The sequence below is a fragment of the Hyla sarda genome, chromosome 2 (assembly GCF_029499605.1).
Source record: "Hyla sarda isolate aHylSar1 chromosome 2, aHylSar1.hap1, whole genome shotgun sequence".
NCBI lineage: Eukaryota > Metazoa > Chordata > Amphibia > Anura > Hylidae > Hyla > Hyla sarda.
Window position 1 is genome coordinate 507,410,626 of NC_079190.1, and position 16,997 is coordinate 507,427,622.

Below are 16,997 nucleotides of genomic sequence, written 5' to 3' on the forward strand. Positions count from 1 at the left end.
ACCTAATGTGGGGAACATACTGCCAACCTAATGTGGGGGAACTACAACCTAATGTGGGGGAACTATACTGCCAACCTAATGTGGGGGGAACTATACTGCCAACCTAATGTGGGGGAACTATACCGCCAACCTAATGTGAGGGAACTATACTGCCAACCTAATGTGAGGGAACTATACTTCCAACCTAATGTGGGGGAACTACAACCTAATGTGGGGGAACTATACTTCCAACCTAATGTGGGGGAACTATACAAAAATATAAAATTGTACTATTCTGATCCCTATAGCTCTTTTATTTTTCTGTATATGGGGATGTATGAGTTCATTTTTTGCGCTGTGATTTGTAGTTTTTATTGGTACCATTTTTGTTTTGATGCGACTTTTCAATAGCTTTTTAGATATTTTTTATGGTATTTGAAGTGACCAAAAATGTGCAAATCTGGTTAGTGCACTATTACGACTTTTGGGGCCCCTCTTTCGATTTTGCCTAGGGCCACGCTAAGCCTAAAACCGGCCCTGGACTTGAGGCAGATTTTACACGGAAGCAGAATCTGGACCTGAACTTAGTGTCACGCACCTGGATGGAACAGGATGTGGATCCTCCACCTGTGTGGCTGATGGTTCGGACCGTGTCGGGGAGCAGAGTCTAAGGTGCCGCTGGTCTTCACCAGAGCCCGCCGCAAAGCAGGATGGATTTGTTGCGGCAGGCGACACCCAGGTCGCTACCCCCAATACGGCTTGACCACACAGGTAACTGGACAAGGCGAGGTACAGGAGGATGAGACAGAGGCGTAGTCAACGTAGCAGAAGGTTAAGGCAGGCGGCAAAGGTTTGTAGTCAGTAAACGTAGCAGAAAGGTCTGGGTACACGGGTATGGCAAACAGGCAATTGGGTACGCTTTCTCTCAGGCAAATGGCACTGAAGATCCGGCAGGGGGTGTGGGAGGTGCAACAACTTCATAATGTGCTGTTCAGGTGCATACTAATTATGGGCGTACTGGCCCTTTAAATCTCAGAGCACCAGCGCGCGCGCCCTAGGGGACGGGGACACACAAGGTCAGACCCGAGACGCAGAGCAGGGGGCAGCAGAGGAGCGAGGTAAGTAATGGGCCGGGACTCGCATGCGGGCGCGTCCCGCGATGCGAATCCCGGCCCCGCCGGGAGCAGAGACCGTGCGCTCCCGAACGCCATGCGTGGCCGAAGCGCAGGTACTGACACTTAGGTTAAAGGGGTTATCCTGTGGTTTTCAAAAAGGAATATCCTTCTGGTGCGGGAAAAAAAAATCATACTTACCTAGCTCCAGTCCCCCACAGCTCCTGTTCTCCTCCAATCTTTCGAACTTCTTCTTGCTTACGAGCACTCCTTGCAGGACCTGCTGGCTCATCCAATCACTACCTGAGATGGGATAGCCCTGTGACCAGTGATTGGCTGAGCTGCCAGGTCCTGCTCTGAGCTCTTATCACGGAAGCAAAAAGCAGACAGAAGATTGGGGGACCAGATGGAAAAAAAATGGGAGCCACTAGGGACCAGCGGGGGACCAGGGCTAGGTAAGTATATGTTTTTTTTTCTGGCCCCAGCAAGATATAAATATTTGCAAAAGGTCTGATAAACCCTTTAAAGGGGTTATCCAGGAATGGAAAAACAAAGCTAATTTAATTTAAAAACAGCTCCCTCTCTAGGTTGTGTGTGGTATTACAACTTGGCTCCATTTACTTCAATGGAACTGAGCTGCAGAAACACACTCAACCTGGAGATAGACGGGGAGCAGTTTTTGAAAGAAATTAGCTCTGTTTTTCTAAGGTACTCGCCCCTAGACATCTTATCCCCTATCCAAAAGATAGGGGATAAGATGTCTGATCGTGGGGGTCCCGCCGCTGGGGAACCCCCCGATCTCCCTGCTGCACTCGACATTCGTTTAGAGCAGTAGTCTCCAACCTGCGGACCTCCAGATGTTGCAAAACTACAACTCCTGGCATGCCCGGATAGCCAACGGCTGTCCGGGCATGCTGGGAGTTGTAGTTTTGCAACATCTGGAGGTCCACAGGTTGGAGACCACTGCTTTAGAGTGACGAGACGCCACGGGCACGCCCCCTCAATGCAAGTCTATGGGAGGGGGCCTGACGGCCATCATGCCCCCTCCCATAGACTTGCATTGAGGGGGCGTGGCCATAACGCCACAATCGAGGCTTGACCATGGCGTCACGAGCCTCCGCCCCGCATCGCCAGTCATCCAGCGAAGTTCGGAAGTCTGGGCTGCCGCAGCTGAGATTGCGGGGGTCCCCAGCGGTGGGACCCCCCGTGATGTCTAGGGCGGAGTACCCTTTTCACGTTTTGTTTTCATATAAAACTGCTGAGAGTAGGTTTTCAAGGTACTAAGAAACTCTAAACTGACTCTAATGTCGGGGCTCCCGGCCTTCAGGAGAAGCGTCATTTTTAACTTTTAGATCGCTGAATTTTTGAGTTGATGTCACTTCCTTGGGAATGAATGTGGCCGTAATGTGCGCGGAGGCATTAAAGTACATTACACCATCCTCTGAAATACAGCAAGACCATCCATCCATCCTGAGCCCAGCGGGCAGGGGCATAAATAGAGGAACGGGAGCAAAGGATTATGGGTCCTGGTGCAAAGGTTCAACATGCAAAACTTCCCTTCCGTCCTCCCCAAACCTCACCCTGTATATATTTCTATGTACATAATAAGAAAGGATTCACATGTGCAAACATACTGTGTAATGTAAAAAGCAGCATCATGGCCTCCACAGCAACCTGCGAGGCTCTACTATACCGCCATATAACACTGATTCCATATGGAGGGGTAGTGAGGATGTGGCTTCTCCCTTAAATCATGTATTACATTCATATTCTAGAGAAATACTGTATACACTTACTGGCCACTTTATTAGGTACACCTCTCTAGTCCCGGGTTGTACCCCTTTATAGTCTCTACAAGGTGCTGGACACAGTCCTCAGGGATTTTGCTCCATATAGACATGATGACATCACACAGTTCCTCTATATGGACATGATGACATCACACAGTTACTCCATATGTACATGATGACATCACACAGTTCCTCCATATGGACATGATGACATCACACAGTTCCTCCATATGGACATGATGACATCACACAGTTCCTCCATATGGACATGATGACATCACACAGTTCCTCCATATAGACATGATGACATCACACAGTTCTTCCATATAGACATGATGACATCACACAGTTCCTCCATATAGACATGATGACATCACACAGTTCCTCCATATAGACATGATGACATCACACAGTTCCTCCATATGGACATGATGACATCACACAGTTCCTCCAGATAGACATGATGACATCACACAGTTCCTCCAGATAGACATGATGACATCCCACAGTTCCTCCATATGGACATGATGACATCACACAGTTCCTCCATATGGACATGATGACATCACACTGTTCCTCCATATGTACATGATGACATCACACAGTTACTCCATATGTACATGATGACATCACACAGTTCCTCCATATGGACATGATGACATCACACAGTTCCTCCATATAGACATGATGACATCACACAGTTCCCCCATATGGACATGATGACATCACACAGTTCCTCCATATGGACATGATGACATCACACAGTTCCTCCATATGGACATGATGACATCACACAGTTCCTCCATATAGACATGATGACATCACACAGTTCCTCCAGATAGACATGATGACATCACACAGTTCCTCCATATGGACATGATGACATCACACAGTTCCTACATATAGACATGATGACATCACACAGTTCCTCCATATGGACATGATGACATTACACAGTTCCTCCATATGGACATGATGACATCACACAGTTCCTCCATATGGACATGATGAGAATCTCTGGTTCCACCACATCCCAGCAGTGATCAACTGGATGAGATCTGGTGACTGTGGAGACCATTGGAGTCATGTGACCTCATTGTCCTGTATGAGATGATGTCATGTGACCTCATTGTCATGTATGAGATGATGTCATGTGACCCCATTGTCCGGTATGAGATGATGTCATGTGACCTCATTGTCCGATATGAGATGATGTCATGTGACCTAATTGTCCTGTATGAGATGGTCATGTGACCTCATTGTCCTGTATGAGATGATGTCATGTGACCTCATTGTCCTGTATGAGATGATGTCATGTGACCTCATTGTCCTGTACGAGATGATGTCATGTGACCTCATTGTCCGGTATGAGATGATGTCATGTGACCTCATTGCCCTGTATGAGATGATGTCATGTGACCTCATTGTCCTGTATGAGATGATGTCATGTGACCTTATTGTCCTGTATGAGATGATTGCATGTGACCTCATTGTCTTGTATGAGATGATGTCATGTGACCTCATTGTCCTGTATGAGATGATGTCATGTGACCTCATTGTCCTGTATGAGATGATGTCATGTGACCTCATTGTCCTGTATGAGATGATGTCATGTGACCTCATTGTCCGGTATGAGATGATGTCATGTGACCTCATTGTCCTGTATGAGATGATGTCATGTGACCTCATTGTCCTGTGTGAGATGATGTCATGTGACCTCATTGTCCTGTATGAGATGATGTCATGTGACCTCATTGTCCTGTATGAGATGATGTCATGTGACCTCATTGTCCGGTATGAGATGATGTCATGTGACCTCATTGTCCTGTATGAGATGATGTCATGTGACCGCATTGTCCTGTGTGAGATGATGTCATGTGACCTCATTGTCCTGTATGAGATGATGTCATGTGACCTCGCTGACCTGTATGAGATGATGTCATGTGCCGCATTGTCCTGTGTGAGATGATGTCATGTGACCTCATTGTCCTGTGTGAGATGATGTCATGTGACCTCATTGTCCTGTATGAGATGATGTCATGTGACCTCATTGTCCTGTATGAGATGATGTCATGTGACCTCATTGTCCTGTATGAGATGATGTCATGTGACCTCATTGTCCTGTATGAGATGATGTCATGTGACTTCATTGTCCTGTATGAGATGATGTCATGTGACCTCATTGTCCTGTATGAGATGATGTCATGTGACCTCGCTGACCTGTATGAGATGATGTCATGTGACCGCATTGTCCTGTGTGAGATGATGTCATGTGACCTCATTGTCCTGTGTGAGATGATGTCATGTGACCTCATTGTCCTGTATGAGATGATGTCATGTGACCTCGCTGACCTGTATGAGATGATGTCATGTGACCGCATTGTCCTGTGTGAGATGATGTCATGTGACCTCATTGTCCTGTGTGAGATGATGTCATGTGACCTCATTGTCCTGTGTGAGATGATGTCATGTGACCTTATTGTCCTGTATGAGATGATGTCATGTGACTTCATTGTCCTGTGTGAGATGATGTCATGTGACCTCATTGTCCTGTATGAGATGATGTCATGTGACCTCATTGTCCTGTATGAGATGATGTCATGTGATCTCGCTATCCTGTATGAGAGGATGTCATGTGACCTCATTGTCCTGCATGAGATGATGTCATGTGACCTTATTGTCCTGTATGAGATGATGTCATGTGACCTCACTGTCCTGTATGAGAGGATGTCATGTGACCTCATTGTCCTGTATGAGATGATGTCATGTGACCTCATTGTCCTGTATGAGATGATGTCATGTGACCTCATTGTCCTGTATGAGATGATGTCATGTGACCTCATTGTCCTGTATGAGATGATGTCATGTGACCTTATTGTCCTGTATGAGATGATGTCATGTGACATGGGGCATTATCCTGCTGGACGTATCATCAGAAGATGGCTCCACTGTGGCCATAAAGGGATGGACATGGTCAGTAACAATACTCAGGTAGGCCGTCGGGTTTATACCAGGCTTAATTGGTACTAAGGGGCCCAAAGTGCCCAGAAAAGGCCCCCCCCCCAACCATTACACCACCAGCAGCCTGACCCGCTGATACAAGGCTGGAGGGATCCAGGCTTCATGTTGTTTACACCAAATTCTGACCATCTAAATGTCACAGCTGGAATGGAGACTCCTCAGACCAGACAACGTTCTTCCATCTTCAATTGTACAGTTTTGGTGACCTGTGTGAATTGTAGCCTGAGTTTCCTGTTCTTAGGTGACAGGAGTGGCTTCCGGTGTGGTCTTCTGCTGCTGTAGCCCATCTGCTTCAAGGTTGGACATATTGTGCGGTAAGAGATGGTATTCTGCATATCTTGGTTGTAACTAGGGGTTATTTCAGTTATAGTTCCTTTTCTGTGATCTCAATCCAGTCTGCCCATTCTCCTCTGACACAAACCAGGCCCAACTGACACTGACTGGATATTTTCTCCTTTTCTGACCATTTTCTGTAAACCCTAGAGATGACTGTGTAGGGAAATCAACAATGTCTGAAATAAACAGACCAGCCCCCCTAGCGCCAACAACCATGTCACTTTTAAAGCCACTTAAATCTCCTTTCTTTCCCTGTTTGAATTTCAGAAAGTTGCCTTGACCACGTCTACATGCCTAAATGCACTGCCCTGCGATTGGCTGATTAGCTATTTGTGTTAACAAGCAATTGAACCTAATAAAGTGGCCAGTGAGCGTCTATTTGTAATACAATTTTATACACACTAGAGCAGTGTTTCTTAACCAGGGTGCCTCCAGCTGTTGCAAAACTACAACTCCCAGCATGCCCGGACAGCCAAAGGCTGTCCGGGCTTGCTGGGAGTTGTAGTTTTGCAACAGCTGGAGGCACCCTGGCTGGGAAACACTGCCCTAGAGATGAAACCTCAGTTTAAACCATAAGACAAAAAAAAACCGTGGCGCTCAGGCTTGAGAAACGCGATCCATTAAAGGGGTACTCCAGTAGAAAACTTTATTTATTTTTTTTTAAATCAACTGGTGCCAGAAAGTTAAACAGGTTTGTAAATGACTTCTATTTAAAAAAAATCTTAATCCTTCCAGTACTTATTAGCTGCTGAATACTACAGAGGAAATTCTTTTCTTTTTGGAACACAGAGCTCTCTGCTGACATCACAACCACAGTGCTCTCTGCTGACACCTCTGTCCATTTTAAGAACTGTCCAGAGTAGGAGAAAATACCCATAGCAAACATATGCTGCTCTGGACAGTTCCTAAAATGGACAAAGATGTCAGCAGAGAGCACTGTGGTCATGATGTCAGCAGAAAGCTCTGTGTTCCAAAAAGAAAAGAATTTCCTTTGTAGTATTCAGCAGCTAATAAGTACTGGAAGGATTAAGATTTTTTTTAATGGAAGTAATTTACAAATCTGTTTAACTTTCAGGCACCAGTTGATTAAAAATAAAAAAATAAAGTTTTCCACCGGAGTACCCCTTTAAATACAGAAATCCATAATGTTTGGGTCAAAATGACCTTCAACAGATTGTCTGTACAATAAACATCAAATGTACAGACATCAACAATGTATCTATCGAGGTGTTATTCCACCAAGTGCATTAACCAAGGTCAAAAAGATACATAAAATAAGAGAAAAACACGTGTTATACAGGATTGTTACACAATGTCCTCTCTATACAAGAACAAGAGCTCAATAGGTCATTATAGAAACAATAGCCTTGTGGCTGTAACAAAAAAAAAACATAATAAATAAAGCGATTGCAGCCAGTAACAATAATACATAATTATCCATAATATTAAAGGGGTACTCCGGTGGAAAACTTTTTTTTTTTTTTTTTTTTAAATCAACTGGTGCCAGAAAGTTAAACAGATTTGTAAATCACTTCTATTAAAAAAATCTTAATCCTTCCAGTACTTTATAGGGGCTGTATACTAAAGAGAAATCCAAAAAAGAAATGCATTTCCTGTGATGTCCTGACCACAGTGCTCTCTGCTGACCTCTGCTGTCCATTTTAGGAACTGTACAGAAAAGCATATGTTTGCTATGGGGATTTTCTCCAGTTCCTAAAATGGACAGCAGAGGTCAGCAGAGAGCACTGTGGTCAGGACATCACAGGAAATGCATTTCTTTTTTGGATTTCTCTTTAGGATTAAGATTTTTTAATAGAAGTGATTTACAAATTTGTTTAACTTTCAGGCACAGGTTGATTTAAAAAAAAAAAAAGGTTTTCCACGGTAGTACCCCTTTAAGTACCCCCGGTGGAAAACTTTTTTTTTTAACCCCTTAAGGACCAGGCCATTTTATACCTTAAGGACCGGAGCGTTTTTTGCAATTCTGACCACTGTCATTTTAAACATTAATAACTCTGGAATGCTTTTAGTTATCATTCTGATTCCGAGATTGTTTTTTCGTGACATATTCTACTTTAACTTAGTGGTAAAATTTTATGGTAACTTGCATCCTTTCTTGGTGAAAAATCCCAAAATTTGATGAAAAAAATGAAAATTTTGCATTTTTCTAACTTTGAAGCTCTCTGTTTGTAAGGAAAATGGATATTCAAAATAAAACATTTTTGGGTTCACATATACAATATGTCTACTTTATGTTTGCATCATAAAATTTATGAGTTTTTACTTTTGGAAGACACCAGAGGGCTTCAAAGTTCAGTAGCAATTTTGAAATTTTTCACAAAATTTTCAAACTCACTATTTTTCAGGGACCAGTTCAGTTTTGAAGTGGATTTGAAGGGTCTTCACATTAGAAATACCCCATAAAAGACCCCATTATAAAAACTACACCCCCTAAAGTATTCAAAAAAACATTCAGTAAGTGTATTAACCCTTTAGGTGTTTCACAGGAATAGCAGAAAAGTGAAGGAGAAAATTCAAAATCTTCATTTTTTACACTCGCATGTTCTTGTAGACCCAATTTTTGAATTTTTATAAGGGGTAAAAAGGAGAAAATTTTTACTTGTATTTGAAACCCAATTTCTCTCGAGTAAGGACATACCTCATATGTCTATGTTAATTGTTCGGCGGGCGCAGTAGAGGGCTCAGAAGGGAAGGAGCGACAAATGGTTTTTGGGGGGCATGCCGCATTTAGGAAGCCCCTATGGTGCCAGGACAGCAAAAAAAAACACATGGCATACCATTTTGGAAACTAGACCCCTCAGGGAACGTAACAAGGGGTAAAGTGAACCTTAATATCCTACAGGTGATTCACGACTTTTGCATATGTAAAAAAAATATATTTTTTTTTTACCTAAAATGCTTGGTTTCCCAAAAATTTTACATTTTTAAAAAGGGTAATAGCAGAAAATACCCCCCAAAATTTGAAGCCCAATTTCTCCCGATACAGAAAACACCTCGCATGGGGGTGAAAAGTGCTCTGCTGGTGCACTACAGGTCTCAGAAGAGAAGGAGTCACATTTGGCTTTTTGAAAGCAAATTTTGCTCTGGGGGCATGCCGCATTTAGGAAGCCCCTATGGTGCCAGAACAGCAAAAAAAAAAACACATGGCATACCATTTTGGAAACTAGACCCCTCGGGGAACGTAACAAGGGGTAACGTGAACCTTAATGCCCTACAGGTGTTTCACGACTTTTGCATATGTAAAAAAATATATATTTTTTTTACCTAAAATGCTTGGTTTCCCAAAATGTTTACATTTTTAAAAAGGGTAATAGCGGAAAATACCCCCCAAAATTTGAAGCCCAATTTCTCCCGATTCAGAAAACACCCCATATGGGGGTGAAAAGTGCTCTGCTGGCGCACTACAGGTCTCAGAAGAGAAGGAGTAACATTTGGCTTTTTGAAAGCAAATTTTGCTCTGGGGGCATGCCGCATTTAGGAAGCCCCTATGGTGCCAGAACAGCAAAAAAAAAAACACATGGCATACCATTTTGGAAACTAGACCCCTCGGGGAACGTAACAAGGGGTAATTTGAACCTTAATACCCTACAGGTGTTTCACGACTTTTGCATATGTAAAAAAATATATATTTTTTTTACCTAAAATGCTTGTTTTCCCAAAAATTTTACATTTTTTAAAAGGGTAATAGCAGAAAATACCCCCCAAAATTTGAAGCCCAATTTCTCCCGAGTACGGCGATACCCCATATGTGGCCCTAAACTGTTGCCTTGAAATACGACAGCGCTCCAAAGTGAGAGCGCCATACGCATTTGAGGCCTAAATTAGGGATTGCATAGGGGTGGACATAGGGGAATTCTACGCCAGTGATTCCCAAACAGGGTGCCTCCAGCTGTTGTAAAACTCCCAGCATGCCTGGACAGTCAACGGCTATCTGGCAATACTGGGAGTAGTTGTTTTGCAACAGCTGGAGGCTCCGTTTTGGAAACAGTGGCGTACCAGACGTTTTTCATTTTTATTGGGGAGGGGAGGGGGGCTGTGTAGGGGTATGTGTATACGTAGTGTTTTTTACTTTTTATTTTATTGTGTGTTAGTGTAGTGTAGTGTTTTTAGGGTACAGTCACACGGGCGGGGGTTCACAGTAGTTTCTCGCTGGCAGTTTGAGCTACGGCAGAAAATTTGACGCAGCTCAAACTTGCAGCCGGATACTTACTGTAATCCTCCGCCCATGTGAGTGTACCCTGTACGTTCACATTGGGGGGGACATCCAGCTGTTGCAAAACTACAACTCCCAGCATGTACGGTCTATCAGTGCATGCTGGGAGTTGTAGTTTTGCAACCGCTGGAGGCTCCGTTTTGGAAACAGTGGCGTACCAGACGTTTTTCATTTTTATTGGGGAGGGAAGGGGGGCTGTGTAGGGGTATGTGTATATGTGGTGTTTTTTACTTTTTATTTTATTGTGTGTCAGTGTAGTGTAGTGTTTTTAGGGTACAGTCGCACGGGCGGGGGGTTCACAGTAGTTTCTCGCTGGCAGTTTGAGCTGCGGCAGAAATTTTGCCGCACCTCAAACTTGCAGCCGGATACTTACTGTAATCCTCCGCCCATGTGAGTGTACCCTGTACATTCACATTGGGGGGGGGGAACATCCAGCTGTTGCAAAACTACAACTCCCAGCATGTACGGTCTATCAGTGCATGCTGGGAGTTGTAGTTTTGCAACAGCTGGATGCACACTGGTTGTGAAACACCGAGTTTGGTAACAAACTCAGTGTTTTGCAACCAGTGTGCCTTCAGCTGTTGCAAAAGCTACAACCCCCAGCATGTACGGACAGCGGAAGGGCATGCTGGGTGTTGTAGTTATGCAACAGCTGGAGGCATACTACTTTGGCTGGGGATGCTGGGGATTGTAGTTATGCAACAGCTGGAGACACACTGGTTTACTACTTAACTCAGTGTGCCTTCAGCTGTTGCAAAACTACAACTCTCAGCAGTCACCGACAGCCAACGGGCATGCTGGGAGTTGTAGTTATGCAACCACCAGATGCACCACTACAACTCCCAGCATGCACTTTAGCTGATTGTGCAAGCTGGGAGTTGTAGTTACACAACAGCTGAAGGTGCACTTTTCCATAGAAAGAATGTGCCTCCAGCTGTTGCAAAACTACAAGTCCCAGCATGCCCATAAGGGCATGCTGGGAGTTGTGGTGGTCTGCCTCCTGCTGTTGCATAACTACAGCTCCCAGCATGCCCTTTTTGCATGCTGGGAGCTGTTGCTAAGCAACAACAGGAGGCTGTCACTCACCTCCAACGATCCTCGCTGCACCAGGTCAGTCCCTCGTCGTCTCCGCCGCCGCCGCTGCTCCTGGGGCCCCGATCCCAACAGGGGCGCCGGGGATCGGGGTCCCCAGCACCCGGGGTGCACGTCCCGCACCCGCTCACGTCCTCCGGAAGAGGGGCGGAGCGGGTTGCGGGAGTGACACCCGCAGCAGGCGCCCTGATTGGTCGGCCGGTAATCCGGCCGACGAATCAGGGCGATCGCGAGGTGGCACCAGTGCCACCTCACCCCTGCTGCCTCTGGCTGTTCGGGGCCGTCAGAGACGGCCCCGAACAGCCAGTAATTCCGGGTCACCGGGTCACTGGAGACCCGATTGACCCGGAATCTGCCGCAGATCGCTGGACTGAATTGTCCAGCGATCTGCGGCCATCGCCGACATGGGGGGTCATAATGACCCCCCTGGGCGATATGCCCCGATGCCTGCTGAACGATTTCAGCAGGCATCGGGGACCGGCTCCGCTCCAGATGGTTGCGGGGGGCCGGTAAAACACATGACGTTCTCATACGTCATGTGTCCTTAAGGACTCGGAAATGGAGACGTATGAGAACGTCATGTGTCCTTAAGGGGTTAATCAACTGGTGCCAGAAAGTTAAACAGATTTGTAAATTACTTCTATTAAAAATGTTAATTCCAATACTTATTAGCGGCTGTATACTACATAGGAAATTCTTTTATTTTTGGATTTATTTTCTGTCACGACCACAGTGCTCTCTGTTGACACCTCTGTCCATGTCAGGAACTGTCCAGAGAAGGAGAGGTTTGCTCTGGGGATTTTCTCCTGCTCTGGACAGTTCTTGACATTGACAGAGGTGTCAGCAGAGAGCACTGTGGTCGTGACAGAAAAGAAATCCAAAAAGAAAATAATTTTCTCCTCTAGTATACAGCCGCTAATAAGTACTGGAAGGATTAAGATTTTTTTTTAAGAGAAGTAATTTACAAATCTGTTTAACTTTCTGGCATCAGTTGATTTAAAAAAAAGAAACATTTTCCACCGGAGTACCCCTTTAATTGAGATCTCTGGCAAAAAATAAGTTATCCTCTATCTGCAGGTAGCTGATTGCAGGGGGTCTGACCGCTGGGGCCCCCCATGATCACCGGGACGGGACCGGAGCTCAGTGAGGAGCACGTGCTGCAGTCGGCATGCACTTCTTTCATTCCTATGGGAGTACAGCTCTGGGGCATCATTGGCGCTCCCATGGAAATGAATGGAGCGCGTGCCGTCTACCGGTAGACAACACCCGCTCCTCACCGAGAGTGCCAGGGTCCAGTCCGGGGAGCGCTCGGACCCCCACGATCAGCTACTTATCCCCTATCCTGTGGAAAGAGGATAAGTAACTTTTTGCCGGAGTTCTCCTTTAAGGTATCTCAGGCACTGCCATAAACTGTGTAAACTCCTGATATATAGTAACAACAAAGACTTCAATGCCCAATTACCCTTTGGCATTTGATGCCGGGCGCGGCAGGATTTTCAGACTTGGCATCGTTGTTGGATTCCACATTTACTGATCAGTGAATTGATACAAAGCAGAGGAGATGGGGGTTTGTTCTCTAGGACAATGTTTCCCAATCAGGGTGCCTCCAGCTGTTGCAAAACAACAACTCCCAGTATGGCCAGACAGCTTTTGGTCCTGTATAAACCCCCCATACTGAGTATATACATGGTTGAAATAATACTCAGGCAAAAAGTGCTGCCAGGGTGGAATAAAAAATTACTGTAACTCAGTGTTTTCCAAAGACTGTTTCCTCAACTGTTCCAAAACTACAACTCCCAGCATGTCCAGACAGCCAAAGGCTGCTGGGAGTTAGTACAACAATCTTGGTGGTTGCAGTTTTCAGTAGAGGCACAACACCCAGATAATTAATGCCCAGATAAATAATATATATATCAATGTATGTGTGTGTATATGTGTGTGTATGTATGTATGTATGTGTGTATATGTGTGTGTATGTATGTATGTGTGTATATGTGTGTGTATGTATGTATGTGTGTATATGTGTGTGTATGTGTGTGTATGTATGTGTGTGTATATGTGTGTATGTATGTGTGTGTGTGTATGTATGTATGTGTATATGTATGTGTATGTGTATGTATGTATGTATGTGTGTGTATATATGTGTATGTATGTATGTGTATATGTGTGTGTATGTATGTATGTGTATATGTGTATGTATGTATGTATGTATGTATATGTGTGTGTATGTGTATGTATGTATGTGTATATGTGTGTGTATGTGTATGTATGTATGTATGTGTGTGTGTATATGTGTATGTATGTATGTGTATATGTGTGTGTATGTATGTATGTGTATATGTGTATCTATGTATGTATGTATGTATATGTGTGTGTATGTGTATGTATGTATGTGTATGTATGTATGTGTGTGTATATGTGTATGTATGTATGTGTATATGTGTGTGTATGTATGTATGTATGTATGTGTATATGTGTGTGTATGTATGTGTATGTATGTATGTATGTATGTATATGTGTGTATGTATGTGTGTGTGTATATATGTATGTGTGTGTATGTGTATGTGTGTATGTATGTGTGTGAATATGTGTGTATGTATGCGTGTGTGTATATGTGTATGTATGTATGTGTATATGTGTGTGTATGTGTATGTATGTATGTATGTATGTGTGTGTATATGTGCATGTATGTATGTGTATATGTGCATGTATGTGTGTATGTGTATGTATGTATGTATGTATGTATGTGTGTATATATATATATATATATGTGTGTATGTATATATGTATGTATGTGTGTATGTTCCAGCATCACATCCAAACGGCTAAAGATATTAACATGAAACTTGGCCACATGTTACTTATATGTCACCAACAAACATAGGATATGTGATTTAACCCTTACTCACCCCCATTTGCCAGGGGCGGGGTTTTCGTTTAAAGTCCCATACAAGTCAATGGGAAATATATGTTACTGCATAACTTCCAAACGGCTGAAGATATTTCCATAATACTTGGTCACATGTTACTTATATGTCCACTTAAAATATAGGATAGTTAATTTAACCCTTAATTACCCCCATTTGTGAGGGTCGGGGTTTTTGTTTAAAGTCCCATGCAAATCTATGGGAAATGTATGTTCCCACATAACTTCCGTACGGCTGGAGATATTTCAATACCTTGTACACATATTACTTATATGTCAAATAAAAATATATAATAGTAAATTAACCCTTACCTACACCCTTATATAAAAGATGGGTTTTTGTTTCAAGTCCCATACAAGTATATGGGACTTCCAGTACCTTACTCCACAAGCTCCGCTCTGCATCTCCTGGTGAATGTGTCAGTCTGGCTTGCAAGCCACACCCCATCTCACAAAGACATGCCCAGTTTAAGCCCCACCCCTTTTATTATCTACCCTTTTTGTGCATCGGTCTGGCTTGCAAAGTCACAAAGTTACGTCCCCTTCAATTTTCAGCTTACAATATCTTCATCTCAAATCAGTTCCACCTGAGCACAAGATATGAGAACGGGATGTGAGGACGCGATATGAAGTGGGGATATAAGGACGGGACAGCAGGTTGGGATATAAGGACGGGATATGAGGTCGGGATATGAGGTCAGGATATGAGGTCGAGATATGGGGACGGGATATGGGGATGGGATATCGGGTTGGGCTATGAGGTTGGGATATGAGGACGGGATATAAGGTTGGGATATGAGGTCGGAATATGAGGACGGGAAATGAGGTCTGGATATGAGGACGGGATATGAGGTCGACATAGGAGGTCGGGATATGAGGTCGAGATTGGTGGTCGGGATATGAGAACAGGATATTAGATCGAGATATGAGGACGGGATAGGAGGTCAGGATAGGAGGTCGGGATATGAGGTTGAGATATGAGGACAGGATATAAGGACAGGATATGAGGTCGGGATATAAGGATGGGATATGAGGTTGAAATATGAGGATGGGAGATGGGTACGGGATATGTGATTGGGATATGACAACAATAAATGGGGATGGGATATGAAGTTAAAAGCTTCCTCCTTTGTTGATTTTCCTCCCCAACAAGGATGAGGAAGGAAAAAACGGGCAACGCCGGGTATTCAGCTAGTACCTTGATAAATAGTGCTTAGATAAATAATGTCCAAATACATAGTGCCCTGATAAATAATCCCCTGAGAAATAGTGCCCAGATAATAATGCCTAGATAAATAGTGCTTACATGAATAATACCCAGATAAATGGTGCCCAGATAAATAATACCAAAATAAACAATAGCCAGATAAATAATGCTTAGATAAATAATGCCCAGAAAAAATAGTACCCAGATAACAATGCCTAGATAAATAGTGCTTACATAAATAATGCCCAGATAAATGGTGCCCAGATAAACAATAACCAGATAAATAATGCTTAGATAAATAATGCCCAGAAAAAATAGTACCCAGATAAATAGATTCTGTATGTATGTCCCTTTTTGGGCACTACATGGCATTCTCTGCTAATATGTGCTCTAAGTACAGTATACAATGTACAAATACATATATTAACCAGTTATTACCATACACTGACTGGAGGAATACTGTGCTCAGGTTGTGACAGACAGTGCCCACTTAAAACTAGCTAGTACCCACATGGGACATATTGTGCATGCTTAGCCCAATAACATCCAAATAAATACGAGCACTGGGAGCAGGACCTGCCGCCTCATCCAATCACTGGCTGCAGCGGGGTCCAGTCTCAGGTCAGTGATTTGCAGAACTGGCAGGTCCTGCACTACTGAAAGCAGAAAGAAGATAAAAGATGGAAGGATGGGACTGGGCCAAATGGGAGCTGTGGGGGAGCAGGGCCGGGTAAGTATAGAGTTTTGTTTTCTATTTCTTCACAGCCCCAGCAGAATAAGAATTTTTTGAAAGATGCCGATAACCCCTTTAATTCCTCTCTGCCCGGAATGAGTTCCCCAGTGACAGAAGCCGATGAAGGCGCGCGCCTCACCCTGTCATTCCGAAACTTTAACTACTGGCTAAAATACACTGCTCAAAAAAAATAAAGTAAACACTTAAACAACACAATGTAACTCCAAGTCACTGACACTTGTGTGAAATCCCACTGTCCACTCAGGAAGAACACTGATTGACAATCAATTTCACATGGAACAGACAACAGGTGGAAATTATAGGCAATAAGCAAGACACCACAAATAAAGGAGTGGTTCTTCAGGTGGTGACCAAAGACCACTTCTCAGTTTCTATGCTTCCTGGCTGATGTTTTGGTCACTTTTGAATGCTGGCGGTGCTTTCACTCTAGTGGTAGCATGAGACGGAGTCTACAACCCACACAAGTGGCTCAGGTAGTGCAGCTCATCCAGGATGGCACATCAATGCGAGCTGTGGCAAGAAGGTTTGCTGTGTCTGTCAGCGTAG